The following is a 16,944-nucleotide window of genomic DNA, read 5'->3' as shown; positions in this document are numbered from 1 at the left end:
ATGATCTGTGCAGTTGTACCAATGTCAAACTTGGCACTTAGCATACAAAAACGTATGGAGGTCTGATAAAATGTGTAATAAAACAAAGAATTGTGGATGCTCGAGATCTGAAACAAACATTAAAATAAATTGATAGAGGAACTTAGTAGGTCTGGCAAATCTATGGAGTGAAAACAGAATTGACATGTCAAGCCACGTGTGCCTGGTTTCAATCGCTGGACTCAAAACATTAATTTGTTTTCTCTCCACAAATGCTGAGTTTCTCCATCAATTTCTGTTTATGTTTGTTTCTGGTAACATCTGTGATTTGTAGAGAGAAAATTGACTTAATAGTTTAAATCTCTTCCTTGGAGCACACATACGTTGTCCATTCCTTTTGGGATATAACAGTTGAATGGAGGTATACGTATACGTGTTGTGAACACATGTACTGTCTAACTAAGCTATAAAGTTACACATAACTCTTGGATTTTGTTGGCCTGCCTAAGCATTGAGAGTTTGAAAATATCTTTGAGTTGTTCCTTGATTGGCCCTTTAGCTTTCTCCGAAAGAGGAATTTTTGCACATTTTTACCAAAATTCCTCTTTCGGAACGTCACTTATACTTGTCATGAAATGCCATACAAGACAAGACAATCCATGTCCCATACAAGATTGGACTTTTTACTGACCCCAGTTACAGCTCTAGTAATTGTTGTAGAGTTAACCCATAGATGCTGCAGTCCTGCTATGATTGATTCAAACTTGTGTCTTTCTTCAAACAGTGCATCAATTAGTATAACTTCAGTTTTATTCAGAAGTGCCTTTCAGAAAGATTTAACACGTGTCGAGACAATGACCAGTTCCATCAGCCTGTCAGCTACGTCAGCTTTGGTGAAATCACATTCCGTACCATTACATCAACATTTGCCCATGAACTGATTGTTCATTTTAACTGGGTATTTGTAACCTGTGGATTCTGAAGTTGACTCTGACCTTAAGTTAACTTCTAGGACTTGGAAAATCTTCCCTGGATGTTTACAGTCCTCCCAACATTTGAAATATTGGAGGGCTGATTTCTTCTCAGTTCATTTCCCAAAGTGATTAGAAGTTTGATAATCTTTATCCATATCTTTTGGTTTCTGAAATAAAGTTTCAATCTTGCTTTAAATATGGAATTCTGAAGAATATCAATGCAGTATGAATCCGTGTTCAGAAGTTTGCTTTCCATCCTTTCTGCGCTACGTTTTGCTCTTAAAAATTGTCAAGAAAAAAAGGTGTATGTTTTGAAGGATAATCCTTTTTTTTTGTTTTGTGTTGCCTTCTCTCTTTGTTTCTCTCCTTGCTGCCTTAGAAATGCATGGCTTCTTTCCTTTATTATTGTCTTTATGTGTTTGGATTTGTAGCACATTGAAAAGTAGCAGGCCTGTGCCTGTATTTGGATCTTGCCCCAAAAGAGTGAGTAGTGACATGACATGCACTAAATTTGCACCATTTCAGAGAGGTAAGGTGTTGGAATCAACTCACCTCAGAACAATGCAAGACCTTTTTGGTTATTAATGTTTTATTTTTCAGTGTGTTACTCCTGTGTTTTACTATATTTTAATCTGGGAACACTAGCAGATTGGAGTTTTCTCAGAACTTTTCAATGGTCCTATTTTTAAAAAAAGAATCAGATCAGCCAGGGCCTCTTTAAAGGACCTCTTTTACTATAAATTCTGTGTTCTCTGATCCTGCCCCAGTAGCTACATGACGAAGGAGCAGCGCTCCAAAAGCTTGTACTTCCAAATAAACCTGTTGGACCATAACCTGGTGTGTGATTTTTAGTGTTTAAAAGAGAGAGAATGTACTCACAAACTGTTTCTTCCTCTATTGTAGGAGTAGCGTTCAGTCTCGGTCGTTAATTGTAAATTCAGCTCTGAACTCAGGCAGGATTGCATGGTTTTTCAGAAAAGAACTTTTCATGAATGCCATTACAGCCCTTGATAACAACTTGCTGTGCCCACCTTCAAATGTACTCTTATGGTCACCATCTTATAGAACCCGCTTGCTACCACCAAAATGTGCTGCCGCTTTTATATATCTAAGCCAACATAACATATACCCAGAAACAGTCAAGTTTACATTGCATCAGCATTTATTAACAATCACCTGTGTACACTAATATGATGTCTCAGAATCACAGTCTGGGGTTTCTGCTTAATTAGATTACAGTCACATTATATACACAGTTGACTGCTTGACTAACAGTCTGGCTGGCCTCTGACAGACTGTATATATAAAGTATTATATAGGCCTTATATACTAATTGTGATATGATATAGTTGTCTTAAGGTACTAAGATATGTGCAGTAATAAATAGGAACCCACCTCCATTTTGTAAGATTTTTCTTCCCTGACCGTTCAACAAACCTTTGTCAAGGAAATCCTGGCAGTGCCAGCTGATTACAATATGGTATATTGTACATTCCTGAAGAAGGGCTTTTGCCCAAAACGTCGATTCTCCTGCTCCTTTGATGCTGCCTGACCTGCTGCGCTTTTCCAGCAACACATTTTTCAGCTACAATATGGTATATCAATGAGCATCCAGCAGGTCAGTGAATGGCAGTAACAGTGGTCTCATTACCTAACTAATGAGTTGTATGAATAAAGAAGTGAAGCAATAACAGAAAAAAATGAAATGAATTTAGCGCTAGACGTATAGAATCATAGAATCGTACAGTATTTTTCATCCAGAATTCATACAGGAGAGGCCTTTTGAGTCTGTACCTCCAAAAATACATTACATCAATATAGTCCCACTTTCCTGTGCTTGAATGTTAAGACACTTCAAGTGCTCATTCAAGTACTTTTAAAAGTTTCTGAGGTTATCCATCTAACTACCTTCCCAGGTAAAGCATTCTAGATGCTGGCCACCTTCTGGGTGATAATGTTTATCCTCAAATCCCCTCTAAATGTCCTGTCTTTCACTTTAAAAGTACGCCCCTTGGTTATTTGTCTTTCAACAAAATGATAAGCTGTTTTATATCCAACTTGTTCATGTCCCTCATAATCTGATATAACAGAGGTCCCAGCACTGTCCCTGTGGAAGATCACAGGTCACAGCTTTCCAGGGAAACACTCTTCCACAACTACCCTCTGTCTCCTTTGACCAAGCCAATTTTGTACCCAATTTGCCAACTTACCATGGATCCCACACGATTTAATCTTTTGGACCAGCTTACCATGGGGGACCTTGTCAAATGTTTTAATAAAGTCCATGGAGACAACACCCACTGCTCTACCCGCATCAGTCATCTTCGTCACTTCCTCAGAAATCTCAATCAAATTTGTGAGACAAGACTGACCGCCAATAAATCCATGCTGACTAACCCCAATGAGTCCATTCTTTTCTAAATGTGGGTAAATAGTGTTAAATTTTATCTGCCGTTGATCTACCCATCGGACCAATGGTGATTGTGGAGCAGTAATACCACTATCTTGATTAATATTGCAAAGATGTGAGTTTAAATCTCCACAACAGCTGTTGGTAAAGTTTATAATATAATAAATGTGGAATAAAAGGCCCATCTCAGTGATGTTGATCATTGTGGTTAAAAGCTCAACTAGTTCACCAATACTCTGCACTGTCCTCCTTCTCAGGCTTACACATGACTTGAGATCCACATTAAAATGGTTGACTCTTAACTGCCATCTGTGCCTTGAAAATTGAGATGCTTGTGTAGCATATTTTTTTGTGATTTGTTGAGTCATCGTGCGGCACAATTCATGATTAGATATGGCAGGACTACAGATCTTTAATTTGATCACATGGAATGAGATCAATAATAAGCTGTGCACGGTCAGAAAAGAGAGATCACATCCGGAGTGAAACACAGCCTGAGTGAGGACGTTGTTCAGGGAATTTGGAAGCAGCATGGGAATTTGGTGCAGAGGAGGTTGTTCCTTTTGCTGGTTTTTTTTTGGTTAATTGTTTGTAAGGTCTTTTTACGTGATACATTGAAGCTCAGAATTGAGGACCCAGAACTAAAGGAAGTGTGACATCATGGGAAAACTGTGAGGTCATTGTTTGGTAATAGCCACTAATTTGACTATCTATTACAGGTTACTTTCAGATTGAAGGCAAATATGGAAATATTTACAGGTTGCATATTAGAGGTCCCCCAATGTAAATCTTTTTATAATCAAATTAAGATCTAAGAAAGTAAACTAGAGGTGCCAGGCAAGGCGATGTGTTGTAACTGCACAATGTGGGAGCTGTTGGATGCTATTGTGGTTCATAGTGACTACATCTTCACCAAGTGTCGGTTGCTTGAGGAACTCCGGTTCAGAGTTGATGAGCTGGAGTCTGAGTTTCAAGTACAGCGATACATCAGTGACAGAGAAAGTTACCTGGATGCTGTGTTTCAGGAGGTAGTTATAGCCCCTTAGATTGAGGAGAAAGTGAGGTCTGCAGATGCTGGAGATCAGAGCTGAAAATGTGTTGCTGGAAAAGCGCAGCAGGTCAGGCAGCATCCAGGGAACAGGAGAATCGACGTTTCGGGCAAAAGCCCTTCTTCAGGACTAAAGGAAGAAGGGCTTATGCCCAAAACGTCGATTCTCCTGTTCCCTGGATGCTGCCTGACCTGCTGCGCTTTTCCAGCAACACATTTTCAGCTCTAGCCCCTTAGATTAACTAACTTGAATTTGGTCAGTGGTCAGAGACAGGACGGTGAAGATAATGCTGAAGGAATCTCAGCTCTTGAGCTTGTCAAACAGGTTTGAATTCTTTCTCCTTGTGCGGATGAGTGTGAGGGCTATAGGGGAGAATGAGCTAACTGACCATTGCAGCACGGTACAAAGTGCCATTCAAGAGGTGGGGGTTGGAGGAAAGAGAAATGTAGTTGTAATTGAGGATAGTGTAGCCATGGGAATAGACATTATTTTTGGGGGCTAGAATTGAGAATCCCAAAGGCCATATTGCCTGTCTGGTGCCAAGGTTCAGGAAATCTTATCTGAGCTGCAGAAGAACTTAGAGTGGGAGGGGGAAGATCTAGTTCTTGTGGTCCATGTGGATACCAATGATATATATAGAAAGAGGAAGGAGGTTGTGCTGTGGGAATATGAGCAGCTAGGGGCTAAATTAAAAAGCAGAATATGAGCAGCTAGGGGCTAAATTAAAAAGCAGAAACAAATCTCTGAATTGCTACCTCAGTTACAAGTTAATTGGCACAAGGGCCCCACGGTGGCTCAGTGGTTAGCACTGTTGCCTCACAGTGCCAGGGACCCTTGTTTGATTCCAGCTTTGGGTGACTATCTGTGTTGAGTTTGCACATTCTCCCCATGTCTGCGTGGGTTTCCTCTCACAGTCCAAAGATGTGCAGATTAGGTGAATTGGCCATACTAAATTGCCCATGGTGTTCAGGGGTGTGTAGGGTAGGTGCTTTAGTCAGGGGAAATGTAGAGTATTAAGGTAGGGGAATGAGTCTAGGTGGGATACTCTTTGGAGGGTCGGTGTGGATTTGTTGGGCCAAAGGGCCTGTTTCCACATTGTAGAGATTCCATGTTTCAAAGATTAAATGAGGTAAATGTGTGGCTCAAAGATTGGTGTGGGAAAAATTGATTCAAATTCATAGGACATTGGCATAATAGAGATGTACACCACTGAAACAGACCCTTCGGTACAACATGTTCATGCCAACCAGATATCCTAAACTAATCTAGTCTCATTTGCCAGCATTTGGCCCATTTCCTGCTAAATCCAACTGATCCATATACCCATCCAGATGACTTTTAATTGTTGTAATTATACCAGCCTCCACTAATTCCTCTGGCATGAAAAAGTTGCCCCTTAGGTCCTTTTTAAATTCTTCCCCTCTCACCCTAAATCTATGCCATCTAGTTCTGGACTTCCCCAACCCATGGACAAAAACCTTATCTATTTACCCTATCCATACCCCTCATAAATTTATAAATCTCTATAAGGCCACCCCTCAGCCTCTGATGCTGGGGAAGGAGCTGTTCGAATGGAACGGTTTCCACCTGAATCATGCTGGGACTAGTGCATATTTAGGGCTGTGGTTACGGCTTTATCCTAAACAATGAGGGGGGTGGGTTTCGTTGCAAGGAAAGAATTAAAGGGCAGGGTTTGGGGGGGAAAGGATCTGCAGAGGTTATTAAAGTTTTCAGAACAAATAATAGGACAAAGAGTATGGAAAAGCTCAGGAATCTAACTTCAGGCACATGAGCTAGAATAGAATATCCTTTATCGTCACGTGTACTCAGGTACAGGAGTACAGGAGTACAGTGAAAGGTTTACACTGTTACCTCACATGGTGCTATCTTAGGTACAAAGTACCTAGCTATAGATTGTAGATACAAAATAGAGAAATAAAGTATAAAGAAAGTTAAAAAAAGTTACATTACTTACAGTTATTCATAGTATAGGTTAGAAAGAAAGTTAAAAAGATAAGCCTGACAGGACCTCATAAGGTCCTGCAGCAGATCAGCGCAGGGGGCTTCCATGAGGCCTGACCAGTGTCACAAGCTGCTGTCTGCCCACACCATTCCCTAGTTCAACAAACGTCCCTGCCCCGCTCCATACCTCAAGCCCACTGGCCCTCCCAGCCCCGCTCTGTGTCTCCAGCCCACTGGCCCTCTCTATCCCCCTCTGTGCCTCCAGCCCACTGGGCCCTCTCTATCCCCCTCTGTGCCTCCAGCCCACTGGCCCATCCTGCCCCGCTCCGTGCCACCAGCCCACTGGACCTCCCTGCCCAGTTCCGTACCTCCATCCCGTTGGCCCTGCCTGTCCCGCTCCGTGCCTCCAGCCCACTGGCCCTCCCTGTCCCGCTTCCTACCTCCATCCCGCAGGCCCTCCCTGTCCCGCTCCGTGCCAACAGCCTGTTGGCCCTGCCTGCCCCACTCCATATCTCCAGCCCATTGGCCCTCTCTGTCCTGCTCCGTGCCACCAGCCCACTGGACCTGCCTGCCCAGTTCCGTACCTCCATCCCGTTGGCCCTCCCTGTCCCACTCTGTACCTCCATCCCGCAGGCCCTCCCTGCCCCACTCCGTGCCTACAGCCCATTGGGCAGGTGGGCCCTCTCTATCCCACTCTGTGTCTCCAGCCCAATGGCCCTCCCTGCCCTGCTCCATGCCTACAGCCCACTGTCCCTCGCTGCCCTGCTCCGTGCCTCCAGCCCACTGGACCTCCCTGCCACACTCCGTACCTCCAGCCCACTGGCCCTCCCTGCCACACTCCATACCTCCAGCCCACTGGCCCTCCCTGCCCTGCTCTGTGCCTCCAGCCCACTGGCTCTCTCTGTCCCGCTCCGTACCTCCAACCCACTTGCCCTCCCTGCCCCACTCCATACCTCCAGCCCACTGGCCCTCCCTGCCCCACTCTGTACCTCCGGCCCACTGGCCCTCCCTGCCCCACTCCGTGCCTCCAGCCCACTGGCCCTCCCTGCCCCACTCCGTACCTCCGGCCCACTGGCCCTCCCTGCCCCACTCCGTACCTCCGGCCCACTGGCCCTCCCTGCCCCACTCCGTGCCTCCAGCCCACTGGCACTCCCTGCCCTGCTCCGTACCTTCAGCCCACTGGCCCTCCCTGCCCCACTCCGTGCCTCCAGCCCACTGGCCCTCCCTGCCCTGCTCTGTGCCTCCAGTCCGCTGGCCCTCCCTGCTCTGCTCCGTACCTCCAGCCCACTGGCCCTCCCTGCCCCACTCCGTACCTCCAGCCCACTGGCCCTCCCTGCCACACTCCGTACCTCCAGCCCACTGGCCCTCCCTGCTCCACTCCGTACCTCCAGCCCACTGCCCCTCCCTGCCCCACTCCGTGCCTACAGCCCACTGGCCCTCCCTGCCCTGCTCCATACCTCCAGCCGCTCTCCATCAGGGGAAACATCAAAAAGTAGGAAAAAGAAGGATCGGGAAATAAACAGAAGGTGTGGAGGAGCCCCGGGTGGAGTATCCTACTCCACTGCCATCTTGACCGGAAGGCATGAAGATAAAGGGACAATGCAGGACTGAAAGTGTTGTGCATAATGCATTGGTATATAAAACAAGGCAAATAAACCTGTGTGAGCTGATTGAAATGAGTGGATATAATGTTGTGGGTATCACAGAGATGTGGCTGTAAGAGGATCAGGGCTGGAAACTAAATATTCAACGATATTGAAAGGACAGACAAATGGGCAAACGGGGAAGAGTTGCCTTTTTAGTAAGGAACAAAACTAAAATAGATAGCAAGAACTGATTATAGAGTCTACTCCCGGCTTCAAAACAGCAGGCGAGCCCAATGTGGACAGAGAAAGTGCTTCAGAAATACCCTCAAGGCCATTGGTAAAGTGTGGCATTGCCACAGACACCTGGGAATCAGTGGGCCAAGACTGCCCAAAGTGGAGGAGGAGCATCCCAGAAGGTGTCAGGCACCTCAAGACTTGACTTCGGGAAAAAGCAGAAGCCAAATGAAAACAGCAAAAAGAGCACACTGCCACATTAATGTCCCACTCACCCCTTCCCATGACCACCTTCTGCTCCAAGTGTAACATAACCTGCAGTAGTTACATTGGTCTGTCTAGCCACCTACGGACTCATCTTGAGAGTGGAGGAGAGTCACCCTCATTTGCAAGGGATCACCAATGAATGAGAGTCAGAAGACGTAGCGAGGTCTGTCTGTGTAGTGTTGAGGAGCCACAGGGAAAAAACTCTGATGATAGTTATGTTACAGGCCTCCTAGCAGTAGTCAGGATGAGGGGAAGAAAATAAATCAGAAGTTAAAAAAGGATTGTAAGAAAGGTACTATAACAATAATTGTGAGGGACTCCAATATGTAGGAGAACTAGGATATTCAGGTTGGTATCAGATCTTAAGAAAAAGAATTTGTGAAATGTCAGTGAAATGGTATTTTTGGAGCAGCTTGTGGTAGAGACCACATATATGTATGAGGCAGACTTGATTTGGGAGCTTAAGCTGAAGGAACCCCTAAGGGCAGTGACCATAATATGATAGAATTCACCTGCAGTTTGAGAGAGAGAAGCTAGAATCAGATGTAACAGTATTGCAATTGAATAAAGGTAACTACAAAAGCATGAAGGAGAAGTTGGCCAGAGTTGATTGGAAGGGGATTTCAAAGAGAGAAAAGTTCAAACGGGAGCCCTCTGGGCCCGGGGAATAAGGCGGGGGATTGAGCCGGGCGGGGCCTTTCCCGGGAGATCACCGCCATCCGGACCATGTGGGGCGGATACAGGAGCCGACTCCCCGCCGCTACCCCAGCAGCTCCTTCCAGAACCTTCCCCAGAGAAAGACAGAGGAGCCTAGCGGGGAAGATGGTGGAGCAGCAATGACAGGGATTTCTTGGTTAATGTTGGAGGCATAGCAGAAATTAATCCCATGGAAGAAGAAACATACTGAGGGGAAGATGAAGCAACCATTGCTAAAAGGGAAGTCAGGACAGTATAAGCATACAATGTGGTGAAAATTAGTGGGAAGCCAGGGGATCTGGAATCCTTTAAAACCAGCAGAGGATAGCTAAAAAACCTTTAAAAAGACAGTGGCGTGGTGGGGGTGGGGTGGGGATTGTGAGAAACAAAACTCACATATCAATAAATGTCAGTCCGAGTCAAATTCTGAAGCAGTGAATTTTATTGATACGTGCTTGCAAGAATGGGTGTCTAATGAGTAGGCACCGCGATCTGAGGGTTACATTCTGATTTATGCAGTTCAGCTGCATCTCTCGGTCCTCCCCTTTCACCTCATTGGTTACTTTTGCTGTAGCGCATAGCCTATCACGAACTCTAGCTTCACTCAGCCTTTGTCTAGCTTCTCTCTGTCTCTGTTTATTTCTCCCATTACTCTAAGCCTATTTCCCCTTACTCTTATTTATCTCATTCCTTACATGTGACTATCCTGGCATAGTTTGCTGTCTTTGTGCGATCATACTGCCAAACTAAATTCCATCCGTTGGCCACATCCCTCCTGCAACTGGCACACTATTCTCCTGTTACTTGTACATCCTGCTCCACTGTTGCTCTGCCCTATTAGTCATAGATAATTCTACCTGTTTTCACTTCTCCTATTCTCCTATGTCTGGTACATCCTGCTCCACAATTGCTCTGCCTTATTAGTCATAGATAATTCTACCTGTTTTCGCTTCTCACTGTTTAGTATTTGCATGTGCAGCCTAATTTTATAATGTAAACTTTTGCAGAAGCAACACCTATTCCCTTATTCTGCACAATTTTGAAGCAACACCTATTCCCTTATTCTGCACAATTTTAACCCTAAACCTTACAGGAAGAAGATGAAAGCTAGCTAGTAATATAAAAGAAGATTGCAAGTGTATAATTAGATATATAAATGTTAAGAGAGAGGCAAGAGTGGATATTGGAGTGCTGGAAATGAGGCTGGGCAAATAGGGATAGGAACAAAGAAATGGCAGAGGAACTGAATCGGTACTTTCCATCAGTCTTCATGGTGGAAGACTCTAATAGCATAGTAGAATTTCAAGACAGTCAAGGGTGCAGAGGTGAGTGTGATGATCATCACTAAGTAGAAGGTGCTAAGACACTGATATATTTTTGATGAGTAAGGGATCAAGAGTTACAGGGAAAAGGCAGGGGAATGGTATTAAGAACATAGCAGCCGTTATCAAATGGTGGTCCAGATTTGATCAGCTGAATCGGCCTAATTCTGTCACTCTATCTTAGGGTCTTTTAATATGGTGTCAACAATATGATGCTTCCACTTTTTATTATGCATATACCCTGTGTGGTAGGTTCGCACACTTGGCTCCTCAGTTATAAGACAGATTTCAGTACCAGTCAGACCTCCTCAGATACCGAAAAATTCCAAACATGCATGCAGCAAGACATGAACAACAGTCAGGCTGATATGTGATGTGGCAGACAGAATGGAGATCATAGGACCCTTACCCATTTCTCTAACTTTCTACTGATGCAACAGGATGAGTTCTAAAGTACCACTGAGTACTGTGCTGCTCAAGAACAGATACAAAGACAAGATTTTTAATAAGTCTGTTTGGCAAAGAGTAAATGTTTATTTTTCAAAATCCAGAATGTATTCACAACACCACCCACTCAGATGCTTGTGCAAGACACACATACAAAAGAAGGAAAATTATTGCAAAAGAGGTGCATTATGCAAGCTGGAAACTGCCCTATCTTTTTGATACCGCTGTTACCAGCATGTGGTTTGACTAGGTGACTCCCACCAATCCTCCTTTCTCTCTGCTGAGTCTAGGACCTGTCTAATTATCAGTGATGGGGAATAGACCACTGGTGTGTCTAAACCTGTCTTACATAGATGGTTACGCATTATCCTGCGACTGTAACGTCTGAGAAAAACAGCCATTGAAGCTTTAGAACCAGCACAAATCTGTTTTCAGATATCACAGTTCTTTATAGTTTTCTCTAACTAGCTAGTTATGTTGTTAAGCTCTCTCAGAATATTATATGTTTCGATGATAATATTCTTTGAAATATGACAAAAATGTGGAGTAAAATAGCAGGACCCTTTAAGAACATTGATATATCGAGGCATCTTGGGGCACATGGCCATAGCTCCCTGAAAGTGGCAACATAAGTGAACAAGATTGTACAGAAGGCATAAAACATGCCTACCTTCATCAGTCTATGAATTGAACATAAAGGTTGGCAAGTTATGTTGCAGCTACATTAAAGTTTAGTGAGGCCACGTTTGAAGTATTGTATGCAGTTTTGGTCACCACATTATGGAAGGGAGTGAAGGCTTTGGAGAGGGTACAAAAGAGGTTTACCAGGATGCTACCTGGATTGGCTACAAGGAGAGGTTGGACAAACTTGCATTGTTTTCCGGAAAGCATTGGAGCTGAGGGGTGACCTAACAGAAGTATATAAAATTATGAGAGGCATGGAAAGGGTGGATAGTCGGAGATGTTTTCCCAGGTTGAAAATGTCAAATACTAGGGAGTATAGGTAAGTAAGTAAATAAGTCACAAGAGAAAAAGGTAAATGCTGTTCTGTAGTGATTTACGGCTTTTAAAGTTTTAAGTTCTCTTAAAGTATTGCTGTAAAACTCTGTACATTTCAGTTTTATGCCTTTTTACTGAATAAAATTGTGACTTTCCATCTTTTTTGAAAACATTTCCACTTTTTGCAGCCAAGTTAGAGTTTTCCTATTTCTTCATAGCTCAAAGCAAAGTGCACTTTCTTCCATACAAATTTTTAAATAAATTTCTCTGACTGTGACCTTTTGTTAATGTACATCCAAAAAACAGTTTAATTACTCAAATCTCATCCTTTCACATTTCTTTTGACTATTCTTCTCCCTCTAGACTCTTTCTCCAATTTTTTCTAAACTTGCTCTTTCACATCTTAGATTCAGAGGTCTTCCCAGTACTAGCCTGTCACCATCTCTTGACTTGTGTCTGCTGGAGCCTACTAGCAAAGGCAATCATGCTCATTTTTAACAGGTAAAAATTTTCTTTTTTATTTTCCTTGCCTTCCTTTCTGGTCTTTACACAGATTTTGTAAAGTTCTTCCTTCTTGCCCTTAGAGATATCCACCTTTATTTCTGGAGCTTTCCTGCAGATCCTCCTTTGCCCTTTTCTCATTCTCTAGCCCCTATTGTTCACCCAGTGCCTCTTACCAGCTTCTTGATGAAATTTTCTCTTTAGCGTGCTGAACTTAGCCTGTTGCTGTTCCCACGACTGCTTTTGTGTTTGAGCTGCTGACTGTGTCTTCTTTAAGCAATATGCTCTTAAAATGGTACACTTACTTTTTCACCCCACCCCTCCCCAAAAAATGTTTCTTCTTTCCTCTAGGTCAAGTTGATTCTGGCTGCTCATCGCTGGTCATCATATCATATTTTCAGATACTACCATGGCCACTTCTGGCATTCTGTTTTGGGTAGTTTACAGTCATCAATCCTTGTTTCTCTATGCTGAGTCTAGGGCTTGTGTAACCAACATTGGAAGAGGATAGACCTTTGTTCAGTCTAATGGAAAGGGGCACTTGTCAAAAATAAGAAGGCAGTTTGTTATACAAGAGCAATAGATACATTTTCAATTATTAGTCAGGCTGAATTACTAAGGGTTTTCAGGTTATGTTCAAAGTTAAAAATCACACAACACCAGGTTATAGTCCAACAGGTTTAATTGGAAGCACACTAGCTTTCGGAGCAACGCTCCTTCAATTACCTAATGAAGGACCGTCGCTCCGAAAGCTAGTGTGCTTCCAATTAAACCTGTTGGACTATAACCTGGTGTTGTGTGATTTTTAACTTTGTACACCCCAGTCCAACACCGGCGTCTCCAAATCAGGTTATGTTCAGAAGACATTTGTTCTCTCAACTATGCATGCAGAACTCAGATATCTCCATCTAGAGAACTGTTAAATTTCCAACCAATTAGATGGAACTCAATGTAATGTGTACATTAACTACTTCAGTTCCATTACCTTATAAACTGAACCATTGCAGGGATGAATTTCTTTTGGCTCACTGAGGAAATGTGTTTTACAAGTTTTTGATGGCAACTTTGTCAGGGTTTACTCCTTGCAACAGCAGATCTCTGGCTTTATCCAACTGAGGTGCAGTTCCACCCCTGTAGTGAACATTTGACTTGGTTCTTCAAATCAATCACTAACTGACTCACGGTTAGTGGATTCTAGACTGGGTTTTTGTTTTGCTGGGTATGATCTCTTCAGTCTGTGGTCTCATTATGATCCATCCTGACTGAGAACTATGGTTGCTTTCCCAAAAGTTCTTAACAAATGTTTATCATCAATACTTGCTTTCTGTGAAAATTCTGTTGTTCTGATTTCGGCAGTGACAAAATTCCAGCATTCAAAGTGAGAAGACAAAGCTTGGTTGGTTGATTGTTCACAAAGCCTTCACAACATTCTACTGCTTACACTAAGATGTTCAACCAATAACAAGTCCAGGTTTGTCGCAGTAACTTTCTAATCCCTTCTAATCCCATTCCTGGAGGGTAAAACCGATACGTCTGCAAAAAATGGCTTTCTACTTAGATGGAGGGATAGTCAACCATACTTGATAGCTCTACTTGTTAAGTCTCTCCCTGTTTCAAACACATAATAAGTGGAATCTTCACACAGGACTTTGCCAGACAGTCATTGAATATACATCTACAATTTGTTTATTCTCAACAGCAGTCCTATTTGGAAAGCAAAACAAAATGTAATTTGGAATTAAAAGTGACAAGTATCTACAAATACGTTGGAATTCTGATCCATCATCACAAAATAGGATCCAAGGAATATAATTTCAACTTCCACTCTAGTGGTTGAGCATATTTTTTTAATTGCTAGTAAGGTCAGCATTTGCTGCCTTCTCTTAATTGCACTTGAATTAAATGACTTGCCAAGCTATTTCTGAGGGCTGTGGCTCTGGAACCGTGTGTTAGCCAGTCCATAGGAAGATGGCAGATTAATTTCCTTGATTGGTATTAGTGAAATTAATGGGTTTTTCCTTACCACAGTGATAATTTCATGTCACCATTACCTTCAATTCCAGATTTATTAATTGAATTCCAATTCTGCTGGTTCCTCTGATGTGATTGGAATCCCTACCTCAGAATATGGACCTGAGCTACTGGATTACCAGTGCAGTAATACTACCATTCCACCACTATGTCACCACATGGTCTATCCTGTGGTATGCTATAATGCTAGAGCACAGATTCCCAAATACTATTTGAAGAAGAGCAGGGATGTTGGGTGGAATCTTATAGGGACCTGATTGATATGGAGTATGGTGAAATTTGTGGCAGAATCGATCACGCAGGCCAGCAGCTCCCCTTTCAATTCTCGGGAGCAACCCTTTGCATCTTTTATGCTTTCATAGGAGGCTTAGTGTTTTCCTCACTGGGTAATGGCAAGTAGCCAATTAAGGGGAATTATAACTTGTTAAACATTCTATTAACTACTCAACTTCCCTCACTAATGTTCATCATCCTATCTTACAAAACACACTGAACAAGCTTGACATTGAGAATTCCTGAAATGGAATTCAAAGGGAGTACCTGGCCCCTTCTTGAGTATTGTGTCCAGTTCTGACCACCCTGTTATAGGAAGGATATTATTAAACTGGAGAGAGTTCAGAATTGATTTACCAGAATGTTACCAGGAATGGAGGGTTTGAGATATGAAAATAGACTGGAAAGGCTGGGACCTTTTTCACTGGAGTGTAGGAGGTTGAGGGGTGACCTTATTAATGTTTGTAAAATCATCAGGGGTATAGATAAGGTGGATGACAAAGGTCTTTTCCCTAGACTGGGATAGTTCAAAACTAGGGGGCATATTTTTAAGGTGAGAGGAGAAAAATTGGAAAAGTACATGAGGGCTGACAGTTTTAAGCAGAGTGGTTCATGTGTGAAATGAACTGCCATAGAAATTGGTGGATGCAGGTACAGTTACAATTTTTAAAAGACATTTGGATAATTTCATGAAGGATAGGTTTGGAGGTATATGGGCCAAGTGCAGACAGGTGTGACTAGTTTAGTTTGGTTGGTATGGACTAGTTGGACTGAAAGGTCTGTTTCCATGCTGTATGATTCAATGAACATGACTTTAGCTTGCCACTGCAAAGAGCCTCTGTGTTGATCAACAACAAACAGCATGGGGCACTGCTACACCACCGTTTTGATGAGGGCAGATGCTGGAAGTTGTAGCCAGGAAGAAAAGTTTCAATAAGGTGAAATTTGTCATTATGATTTGGTTAGACTTCAGTTAAGGGCATGATGAGAATACAATCATTCACAACAACTTAATTTGTTAAAGTAATATGGTGTTCATTGTGAGATGTAGGTGTCTGTGGCAAGGACAGCATTTGTTGACCATCACAAATTCTCCTTGAACTGAATTGTTTGCAAGACCATTCCAGAGGACAGAAGAGAGTCAAACGATTTGTTGTGGATCTGGAGCTGTAGGCCAGAGTGGTAGGGATGGCAGATTTCCTTCCCTAAATGGGATTAACGAACCATAAAGATTTTGATGTATCAATCAATGTTAGTTTCACAATCACCATTATTGAGACTGGCTTTTTAATTTTTGGATTCTAATGATTCAATTTAAAATCCACCATTACAGAATTTGAACTGCTATCCCCTAAGCACCTCTGGAATATTGACCTAATGGTACTACAAAGTTCACAAGTGAACAAACATTCTGTCTGAGGGATGGTAAGATAAGTCTGTCAGGACAGCAGTGAGATGAAGGAGTTGGATGTGAAGATAAATGGTAAGATTATTCCCCACAGTGTTCACAGGAAAGGAACTTTGACATGTAAATTGGATGGGGCATTTGGAATGTTGCTCATAATGAACCAGTGCCTTCATGAGGCTTTTGGAGAATACCAAGAGACGCACAGATGATAGCTCTAGCCTGGAGCGTGGAAAAACAAAAAGACAATTGAGAAGTCATGGAAGGTTGGGGTGTGAACTGGGAGGGCTGGTTTCCTGACATTGGTGAAGTGAAAGGAGGATTGACAATGGAAGAGGTGAGAGGTAGGGAGGTAAAGAGGGAAAAAGAGCGAAAGCAAAAATCAAATGACGCGTTTGGGTTTGGAGCAGCAGTCAAAATGTTCACTCATATTCACTGAGACAGAACTGACATTATAGACCTGCTTACATAAATGTTGATACATTAAAAAATATTATAGGATGCAGAAAATATGATATAGTTGATAATGGGAAAGAAGATTGAATGAGCTTCTAGTCTAGAAACCTGATCACTCCCATTTCTCTGTTCTATTTCCATAGCTTTATAAATTTGTGGCCCCAAGGTCCCATCTAATTTCTTTCTGAAAGCATTGATTGGCTCTGTTTGCACCATCCCTATAGACAGCGAGTTCCATCGCATCACCACTCACTGAATGAAACTTTTTACCTGTATTCATTCCACTTTAGAAGAATGAGAGGCGATCTTATTGAAATCTATAAGATTTTTCAGGTACTGACAAGATACATGCA

Source organism: Chiloscyllium plagiosum, chromosome 20 (genome assembly GCF_004010195.1).
Source record: "Chiloscyllium plagiosum isolate BGI_BamShark_2017 chromosome 20, ASM401019v2, whole genome shotgun sequence".
Classification (NCBI taxonomy): domain Eukaryota; kingdom Metazoa; phylum Chordata; class Chondrichthyes; order Orectolobiformes; family Hemiscylliidae; genus Chiloscyllium; species Chiloscyllium plagiosum.
Note: the sequence above shows the minus strand (reverse complement) of the source record.